Below are 10,867 nucleotides of genomic sequence, written 5' to 3'. Positions count from 1 at the left end.
ACACGCCACAGACCTGGAGACAGATCGAAAGGTCATGTATGACGTGTCTTAACGCTTAGAGGATCAGGGCCGTTTATAACGCATGCCTGATTTCTGGGCATTAAAGGGTTAAAGGCAACGCATTATATATATATATATACATACATATATACACACACACACACATATATATATACACGTTGTAGGGGTCCTTCAATAGAGTAAGTGGTCTCATCTATTCATGAACTGGACATTTGATAAACGCCATATTGCTCTCCGATTACCCCACCCACTAAGCAATCAGTAAGCCCTCCCACACTGCTATCAGTAACCCCTCCCACATTTCCATTGGCCACTCCTCCCACAGCGAAACATTACCTACTGTAATCACTCCATTACGGCCTCTATATATAGACACTTTTAATACGCTGAGAAATTGCTGGACTTCTGTAAAAACATCACATGTAAAAAAAGCGGACAAATCTAGGAATTCACCCAAATAAATAAATCAAACCTGACGCTTTACTTTGGTGTTTGATTTGTAAGCGGAGGTCTGTTTTTGGTTTAAACAAACTCTACTTACAGGGATAACATTTCAGAAGAAGTGGAGCAACAACAAGGGAAAAGGCAAATCAATGTCAAATGATCAAAATGGGCAAAAAAATTAAAATAAATAAAAAACAGCCTCCCAGCAGAAGTGGTAGAGGCTAATGTAGCGATGGGATTTAAACATGCATGGGATAGGCATACGGCCTAGGAGACCAACGACTGATTAAGGTTTTAGTCTTTACAGCAGGAGAAGGGCCGAATGGGGCCGATCTGCCGGCAGATGCTATGGTTCTGTATGACGGAGGGGAAAGGTCCAGTAATCTGTAAGCCTTAAATAAAAGTGTGCACGCTGGGTTAATAATGTTTAATGACATGTAGTATTTCAGGTTAGTTTCTGCCTTATGAGGTCACCTCCCTTAGGGTGTTAATAGCAACCGAGTGTCCAACAGCTGTCTTTCATCACATAGAAGAAGGCGGGGCTTACTGTATAAATAAACAGTTCCCAGAACGTATGGAACACTAAGTCCCATCACTAATTAACCAAGTGCCCCATCAGGTAATTGCACACAAAAAAAAGAGCGACCTAAAGCCATTAAGTCCTCTTTAACAACAAAACTCTCATGATGCTCAATGAGTATGAATACCTCCCAGCTGTCCCTGTTTGAGAGGGATAGTCCCTATTTTCTCCTCCAGCATCCCTCTTTTCTAGGAGGTCGGATTGTTTGATGGATATGAGGTTATCGCAGGGTTCTAACAGCCCTGAAGGTCATGTTATTATGTATAAAACATGTATAAACAGCAGGATATGGGCTATAAATAAAACTCGGATACCTAAACAGTAATTATAGATGACATAAGTGTCTCAGTAAAACGCCGCCCTCAACCACATCCCATAGACCAAAATATCCCTCCATGGCCATTTGAAATGTTGGGAGTTATAAGCATGATGGGATTTGTAGTCCAAAAAAAAAAAAAAACAGCTATGGGGCTCCAGATTATTATTATTATTATCCTTTATTTATATAGCGCCAACAGTTTACGCTGCGCTTAATACAATACATAAATTCAAGCCCTTACGAAAAATTACTGCAGTTTTTCTGAAGTAATACTGCTGTTTTTTGGACATGAAAAAACTGCAATACTGCACTTTTACTGCATTTGTACTTCACTGTACTGCAGTTTTACTGCACATTTACTGCACTTTTTTTTTTTATATTGCAAACCTACAGTTGTGCTTCAATGTACCGCAGCTTTATTGCATTTGTACTTCCGTACAAAAATAACTGCAGTACAACTGCAGTACAGTGAAGTACAAATGCAGTACAACTGCAGTAAATGTGCAGTAATACTGCAGTAAAAGTGCAGTATTGCAGTTTTTTCATGTCCAAAAAACAGCAGTATTACTTCAGAAAAACTGCAGTAATTTTTTCGTAAGGGAGGGGTCTGACAAGACAAGAATTGACAGCCTAAGACAAACCGATACATTTGGTGGAGAGAGCCCGGCTCAGATTAAAGGGAACATCGGACCATTTTTTGCAAGGGCAAAGTTCTAAAAGCAAAGCAGTTGTCATGGTAACCACTGTAAACATCCTGCTTCACCATTCAGAATCTTGCTTCATAAGGCTTGTTATATTTGATGTCAGCAATTCTTTAAGTAAAAACATGGCCCTGATATATGCACGAATTGGTTGTAGCATTTTGTAATTTTTGGGGTTAAAAATATTAAGAATATTTTATAGAGACAGATTCTGCAAAGCAAACATTCTGAGGTCATCAGTGAAAGTAAGAGAGGGACATCCGGAGGGAATAGAAGTAAGAGAGATCCAGGGACATGGACTGGTAGACTACGTAGATCATCTAAACCACTAATCTACTGTAACATTGCGAAGAGTCCAAATAAACCACCTGCTCCTAAAAAGTCCAAACTTTAACCTATTCAGGTCGGGGAACGACATAGCTTGGAACCAAAGAGCCAAAAGCAAGGCTTCAGTCCTCATCTGGGTTGAGGAGAAGACTTTCAATGGGCAAAAACGGCTATTCTACACCAAAATAATTAAGGTAGTTATGGCAATGGCACACCATGGTCTCAATTTTAATAATATATACCCCATTCACAATCTTGATGGGGGTGCGCTTGGTAGTATTCATTGTCGGTAAATACAAGAAAAAAATTAAAATGCCGTTGATAGAAATCTCAAGGCAGGAATACAAAGAACCGCAGATTAAACGATTGCTTTCTCCTTTTGACTTCCGCCTAGTTAATTATTTACCCGCCATATTTATTATTCATTCCAATTCAACTACCGTACTCAGTAATATGAGAAAGGGCCATAAAGAGAGACGAGAAACCGCAAGAGACCGTCGGCAGGGCAAGACCACCGGCTGGTCAGAGTGCGTATGCAAAGACTCCAGAATTGACCAAATGTCTAGAATCCTCACGTGGGAAATTTATTCAATTTAATACCAACGATAGCCAAGTATCCATGTGAAAGAAACACTTCTTAACCCGTGCTCCTTGGCTTGCAGAAGGTACGCTCGCACGACGTCAGGGATTTTGTAGGCAAATAGTTAGGTGTATGATTAAGCAATTATACCAAACAGGTGCTAATGATCAATTAAATATGTAGGATGAAACACAATCATTAACAGAAACAGCTGTGTAGGAGGAATAATACTGGGCGAGGAACAGACTCACTAATGAGGTGAGGGTGCTAAAGACAGTTTAATGTCAAAAGTCATACATCATGGCAAGACTCAGCACAGCAACAACCCACAAGGTAGCTATACCTCTTCGGCACCGTCTAGGCAGAAATTCCAAGGGGTTTCCAGATGCTCTCGGCAAGCTCTTTTGAAGAAAAACAAAGGAATGGGCCGTGCTGAGGGCCGTAGGCACGGTGGCTGGCCAAGGAAACTTAGTGCGGCAGATGAGACACATCATGCTTACTTTGCTTCTCAATCGGAAGGTGTCCAGCAGTGCCGCCAGCCCAGCATTGGCAGAAAAGTTAGACGGTACACCCATCTAATGTCCAGAGAACTCTGGTCAGAAGTGGTCTCTATGGAAGACTTTCAGCTAAAAGCCCATAACCCCGACGTGGAAACAAAGCCAAGTGACTCAACTTTTCACAAAAACACACGATCCGGGGTGCAGAAAAACAGCAGCAGGTGCTCTGGACGGATGAGCTAAAACTTGAAATATTTGGCTGTGGCAGAAGGCAGTTTGTTCACAGAAGGGCCGGAAAGCGGTACAAGAGAGTGTTTGCAGGTAACAGTGATGCATGGCGACGTTTCCCTGCGAGTGTGGGGCTAGATTCAGCCAGGGATTAATGGTCTCCTCAATGCTGAGAAGTACAAGCAGATACTCATCCATGAGTATACCATCAGCGAGGCATCGGATTGACAACGACCCCAAAACATACACCCAAAACCATTAACTATCTTCGGAAGAACAAGGAGTCCTGGAAGTCGTGGTTTTGCCCCCCAGAGAGCCCTGATCCCAACATCATCAAACTGTCTGGGATTACATGAAGAGAGAAGCAAATTTTAGCATAATAATATGAAACAAATCAGAAACCCAGCGCAGACGGGGTTAATGTTTTAAATTACTATTGTAGCTGGAATCTCTTCATAGGTGTATAGAGACCCTAAATCACTCCTGTGTTCCAATGGCCCTTTATCACTCCCATCACTCCTGTGTTCCAATGGCCCTTCATCACTCCCATCACTCCTGTGTTCCAATGGCCCTTTATCACTCCCATCACTCCTGTGTTCCAATGGCACGTTGTGTTCGCTGATCCGAGTTTAAGTTTAAAAGGCTAATTGATGGTTAGAAAACCCTTTTGTAATTATGTTAAAGCAAGAAATATCCTTGTTTTCCATGAAAACAGCTCAGTGACCCCAAACGCTTGCACATTACTGTATAATTACACACACGGTGTTTAAAACTTTATCAGACTTACAGAAACCCTTGCATTTTGTGCCCTTAGGGGTTAAACAGATTACATAATCCTACATCGCCGAAAGCTACAGAGCAAAAACTTGAAGAATTCTGCCTCGCATGACGAAAACGCCCTCAGGTTATATTTCTGAAGGTAAACGCGGTCACTACATTACTATCAAGAGTTGTGGGTTTTTTGTTAAACGTCTGTGTGCGCCGAGCTTGGGAAAAATAAATATGGAATAAACAGACTCGTCGTGAGGCACACGGGGCCGAAAGCACCCCATAGTCACCCGATCCGGTGACAGATCGCCGGCGGGATACGTGAGCATAAAGCACAGTCTACCATATCCATCTATCGGACGGGCTTGCACCATTAGGCGGCCGTCGGCTTTAAAGTGCCAGGGCCCCCTCGTTATCTCCAGTACGGCCCTGTGGATAACTGCTGCCAGTGCAGGGCTAGTATGGGGCACAACAACCTGGTTCCTTATTTAAAGGTCATCACTACCATATCTACGAATCCCAGGCCTCCTCCTCCAGGCCGCCTTCGGAAAATTCCTCCGATCGCGGGATCAAAGGATTAGTTAGAATGTAAGGAAGCTTTACTTTACTGAGAGGGTGGTAGATAAGTGGAACAGCCCCCCGGCAGAAGTGGTAGAGGCTAATACAGTGAGGGAATAGGATAGGCATACGGCTCCTAAGACGAGACCAACGACCGTTTAAGGTCCAAGTCTTTACAATAGACTAGATGGGCCGTTAAAGTCTATGTTTACACCACACTCAATGACAGCTGAATCTTTTGGCTGACGCGGTACCTCGTTTCCTAAGCCCGGCCTAAAGCGAATACCCAGATTAACGGACAGCCTCTAAAAACTAAACGGAGGAAGCGGGAACACGCTGAGGAGGTGCGCCAAATCAATACACCATGCTTCCAGTGTTGAGACAAGGCCAAGGGACGCGTTTGACTCGGCACTCCTGAGGTTTTAAAAGGTTAAAAGAGAAACCAAAAAAAACGTTCAGTTCCTCTTTGAATCAAGACGCAGGAAAGCAGAGGCGGTAAAAAAAAAAAAAAAAAAAAAAAAAAATCATCAGAAAGAGGAAGGCCGACACGACGATGGACTCCGAAGTCTTTAGGGCTTTGAAATTTACTGTAAACAGGAAGGATGGCAGATACACAAAGGGCCCTCTTTATTGGGGTGTTTTGCAAACAGTCATTTTCTCCTGAATAGTTTTTGCGAAATTGCCAAAATAGCAAGCAGAATGAATTAAACCACAAATAATATATAACTTTTATTTTTTTACATTTTTTTTTTTTTTTTTTTTAAATACACATCCCCTAAAAAGGTCTTGTTAAAAAAAAAAAAAAAAAAGTGCACATGCTAAAAAAAATTAAAAAATTATATATATATTTTTTTTTTTTTAAACAAGACCTTTTAGGGGATGTGCGTAAAAAATTAAAAATACATTTAATTTTTTTTTTATTTGTGTATGAAAATGTATCAAATGGTATAACCTTCCTTGGTAAAGAAAAATACATTAAAGGACACTCCAGCCGTCACATGCACTTTAATACATATAACAGCTGCACTGTCCCTTTAAATTTTTGTGTTATCCCCCTTTGCAAATGCATGGGGGGGTGGGGGGATTCTGCAGAATCCCTCCATATGTTTTTGCCTCTTTTCCCCTCTTCCCTTAACTTTTTTTCCCACGCAGGAGGTGTGTTTGGCCCGATAATTATCCTTGCACGTTATATACTTACCCCCAGTCAGCTCCAGGGCAAAAGCTGGGGATCCGTCCCGAGTCCCGTGCCCCTGTGCGGAAAGCGCTCCCATTTATTTCTATAGGAGCAGTGTTTTGCCAGTGATAGCACAAAGTACTTTAATACGCATTCTTCTTTTATGGAGCTCTCACAAACCGTGAACTGCCCCTTTAAGATACGGGTCTCTTTAGTGTGTGGAACCGTAAAAAGCAGATTTTTTTGGGAGGAAAAAGTTTTGTGGGGTTAAAAAAAAAAATACAAATAAAAGTTTCTAAAAAAAATGTTATTTAATCAGCGGCTTTTATTCTGAATACTGTATGCTCCATACACAAAAAGAAATGGAGATGGACTCATAAGGGTTAACGGTTACAGGCAGCACGGGGGTGAGTCAGACTGCTGAGGCAGAGAATTAAATTCCCAAACGTACTACCCCTGGCGAGGGGGTATAAGAGCGAGGGTCATTGTCTAAGAGATGATAGGGTGAGTCACAAGCATTCGCTTCCAGACACTGACGCGGTAAGCGGGGCCCCGACGGTATGTTTAGAGCCCGCAATCTATGTATTCAGAGAACACGTCCCAAGGAACTTCCCGTTCCTTGTTTACCTTATGGGGAAGCTGCAGCCCCAGAGCTGCAGCAGAATATCTCCTCTGTGGTTCGACAAATCATACAACCGATTGGCTGCTTATAGGAACTCGTCACGCTCCTAAACCTCACCCCCTAACCCGGAGAACCGGAGGAGCGGCGCTTCACCCTGAGTCTTGGGGCAAAACCTGGAGAGATTTTCCAGGTATGTTAATGAGCGGAGCCCCAATGTGCCACCCCCCCCCCCCCCCCGCCACCACCCAATGGGAGCCAGGCAGCTGGGATCACAAATCAAATGAAATCATGCACTGGATTTTAAAATCTGTTCTGGGTTTTATTGTTCAAACAGCAGCATCAAACCCACCAGACGGCGGTCCTTTCAGACTCCAAACCTCGCAACGATGATGGAAACTTTTGTCGACGCTTTTAAAACGTTAAAGTTAGAAGTTGTTATAAAATCAGCTTTTTCTATGTTCCCCCCCATCCTGGATATATTTACTAAAAATCACAAAAACACTCCACTGGCAGAATGCCATGTGTGACTTCCAATACAGGGAGAGGTCAGACCGGTCAACGACCTCCGACCTCCAGAAACATAACTTCTGGGTAGAACTAATTCATCCAGATAAGGAATGCGAGCTTCTCGTATATCTCGATGAACCATTAACCCGGCCGGCCCTCGCCCATTCAATCCGCGGTACCGGTTAAAGAGGCCGTTCCACTCATTCATTAGTCGGTCTGTTCTACCGTTCCACTCATTCATTAACCGAACGTGCTCTCGTTTTCGGATCTTAGAACACTCGTCTTTTTGTTCTTTCCCGTGTCGGAAACCTTTGAGAAGCTTGTTTTTCCAGTTTCCATGGAGACAGCCTATCAGTGCCTGCTTCACGAGCCACATGACAATTAAGTATTCCTGGGGAAAAAAATCTGAACGAGGCAACATTTTATGAGATTAAAGAACTATTATTGGGAAACATCCGGAAATGTAACAGTCCTCGAAAATTGTGTTTCTAGAGCTACATTTACTTCTAAAAAGTGTTGAATTAAGCAAATATACCTAATTATTAAGGGTTTGCCTGCAAATGCCCCCCGTCTCCAGATGTTTACAGAATGATCAGCTGCTGGGTTTAGGATGTGCTCATTCACACACACTAGCATTGACCCAATCGTCCCACTGGCATACCAGTCCGTGAGACCATTCAGTAAATGGTAAGGGCTGGGGCAGTTCCGAGTATCCCCTGAACAATGAATGCATAAGTGGGGGATTCTGCAAGGGAGACAATATGAAGGGCAAGGGACGATAATGGCAAAGAAGCTGTTTGGAGGCACTGACAAGCTGCAGCAAAGATGGCACAGGCAGGCTATTTGGGGGTTAGGATGATAAGCTGCCTGGTGGCAAAGGTGGCACTCACAAGCTATTTGGGGCAAAAGTCTATTCAAAAAAGTATGTGTGATAATCCTTATAAAAAAAATGTATACACGGAAAAAATACAAAAATAAATGAAGATCTCGAGAGGTTATCGTACGTTTATAAAAAGCAGAGCATTTGACCATTTGTGTGCTGGGGTGGTAAACTCATCAAACATTGCAGTGAAAGTGGAAGAAAAGTTTGTGAGCTACTGAAAGCTTTTTACAGAGTATTTAGAGGACGAAAGGAGAAACGCGTGATATACGTAGAAATAAAGCTATACAATGGAAACACAACTCCTTGCTGCGTCTATACACATTATCAGGGCTTTTAGGACCATAGAACCCTGCGATACCCTCATACCAGCAAACATTCCGAGCTCCTGGAGGGGCATCAGGGGAGGAAAGGGGGCATCAGGGGAAGAAAGAGGTAAATCAAGGATTCGGGTCTGAGAAGGATATTTAGGATGTATGGCACTCCTAATCGGTTAACAGAGTCATTTAGACCTGGATAAGGCTAGCTGAGCATGATGGGAGTTTCAGTCCCCAGTGGCCATGGAATGCTTGTCTTCAGGATACAGGGATCTGTTTGTTTTTAATCCCAGACTCTCCAAGTCCACGGAACCTTCTTTAATCTTCTCTTTTTCCCCCCCTCCATCCTGTATATAGCGCTGCCCGGCAAAGTCAGAGGAGGAGGGAGGGAGGGAGGTTATTACGCCCAGCCAAGTAAACAATGACAGGGAAAGGGAGAGCAGCAGGATGTGATGGAAAGGAGAGTAGCCAGGACCCACCTGGGAGGGGCTCGCAGAGAAAAGAGATGAAAGTCAGGGGATTTAATATGGAGGATTTACGGAAATAGATCTCATTCACTATGCAAATGAAAGTGTACAGGCAGCTAAACTAATGGAGCACGAGAGGCTCGGTGAACTTAAACGTAACTCGCCCTGTAAGGAATGTCATGGAAAATAAGCTCTTTTAATCACAGCCACCAATTATTGGTGTAGTGAACGCATGGGACATCCTTTAAGTAGAGGTGGCATAAATACTGAAGGTGGTTTGAAAAAAGTTTTGAAAACGTGTTTTTAGATATCTGCGTAACGTGACTGGGCGACCCATCCCATCAAGAGGACAATGCTAAATGTGCTGATATGGCAACAAACAGCCAAAGATCCAGTTACTGCCGTCAGCGTATTTCCATTATTTCTAAACCCAAATCGTGCGTATCCGTGCGTTGCTAGCGGGAGGTTACCGTTAACGGGGCTCCGGGGCTAACAGAGCCCAACGTGATGCGGAACCAGGGTGACGACGCCAGCCATGTTTCCCAAGGACGCCCATCATTTTCACATGTGGCTGGAAACGTGGCCGATGTGGAGACCCGACGCACAACCGTGTTATGAGGTCTACATAGGGCTTGGTTACACATCATGTAACATTTTCCCGCCGTGCTTTGTAACTGCATCAGATACTAAAAAAGCAATAATAGAATAATTTTTTGTGCCTGCTGCCTAAATTGAATATAATAGCTAAAAATGTAAATCATTTACAAAGGGGAACAGGGACCAGCACAGTGCCCTCTGGAGAATCACGGGGCCGGGTATCCTGCGTCCCCCGAGGATAACTGCAGCTCCGGTGCAGTGGGCCCCCCGAAGATAACTACGGCCCCCTAAAATAACAGTGCGACCCCCTATCCCCCCCCCCAGAGGGTAACCACAGGCCTGGTACACTGCGAGGATAACTGCGGGTCTGGTGCAGTGTGCCCCCTAGGATAACTGTAGGCCTGGTGCGCTGCGCCCCCAAGGATAACTGCGGGTCCGGTGCAGTGGGCCCTCCAGGGATAACCGTGGGCCCGGTACAGCACGCCCCAGAGGATAACCGCGGGCCCGGTACAGCACGCCCCAGAGGATAACCGCGGGCCCGGTACAGCACGCCCCAGAAGATAACCGAGGGCCCGGTACAGCACGCCCCCGAGGATAACCGAGGGCCCGGTACAGCACGCCCCCCGAGGATAACGGGGAACATCACTAATTACCTTAAAGTAACTTGGCCCCATATAGTTAGTGCTCACCACTAATGAGAACCATCACCGATGCGGATGCCGTGGAATCTCCACTCATGGAGTGCCGTCTCCAGCTCTCCTCCCGATGATAGATCTACACACATTTATCAACACGCAGAGTGCCAACTTCTACAAGGTTTCCTAAAGAACTCAGCATATCACAGGCAGACATTTTCCCTGGCATATCAGAACAGCGCTACAGTCTTTGGCACCCTTTTTTTTTTTTTTAAATACTTTTATGCTAAATATCACTATTAATTGTTCTTTTCTACACATGTCGGAGCCCAACGACCATTAAGGATAAGTGATAGAGAGCGGTACTTACAGAACACAGAGCGCGTAGGCCCCGGAGACACTCTCGCTGTCCCGCACCAAGAAGCTGCCATCTCTACCAGCCTTGGCGAGCAGTTCTTCAGCGGCTGCCCGGCTAAGATCCCGGTGGTACCAGGGCAAGGCCATGTTGCCGGCAGCTGCCGCCGCCGCTCCGCCGCATCCCGACGCCATGTCCGGTCGGCAGATAAAACAATCCCAATTTATATATTTATATGTATAAAAAAAAACTATGTAGGAACCGCTTTATAACTTAATGCCCAGGAGCCT

This window comes from Sceloporus occidentalis, unplaced genomic scaffold (assembly GCF_023333645.1).
Source record: "Sceloporus occidentalis isolate IW3139 unplaced genomic scaffold, rSceOcc1.0.p SCAF_151, whole genome shotgun sequence".
In the NCBI taxonomy this organism is placed as follows: Eukaryota; Metazoa; Chordata; class Lepidosauria; order Squamata; family Phrynosomatidae; genus Sceloporus; species Sceloporus occidentalis.
The sequence above is the reverse complement of the archived record's forward strand: the minus strand, read 5'-3'. Positions refer to the sequence as shown.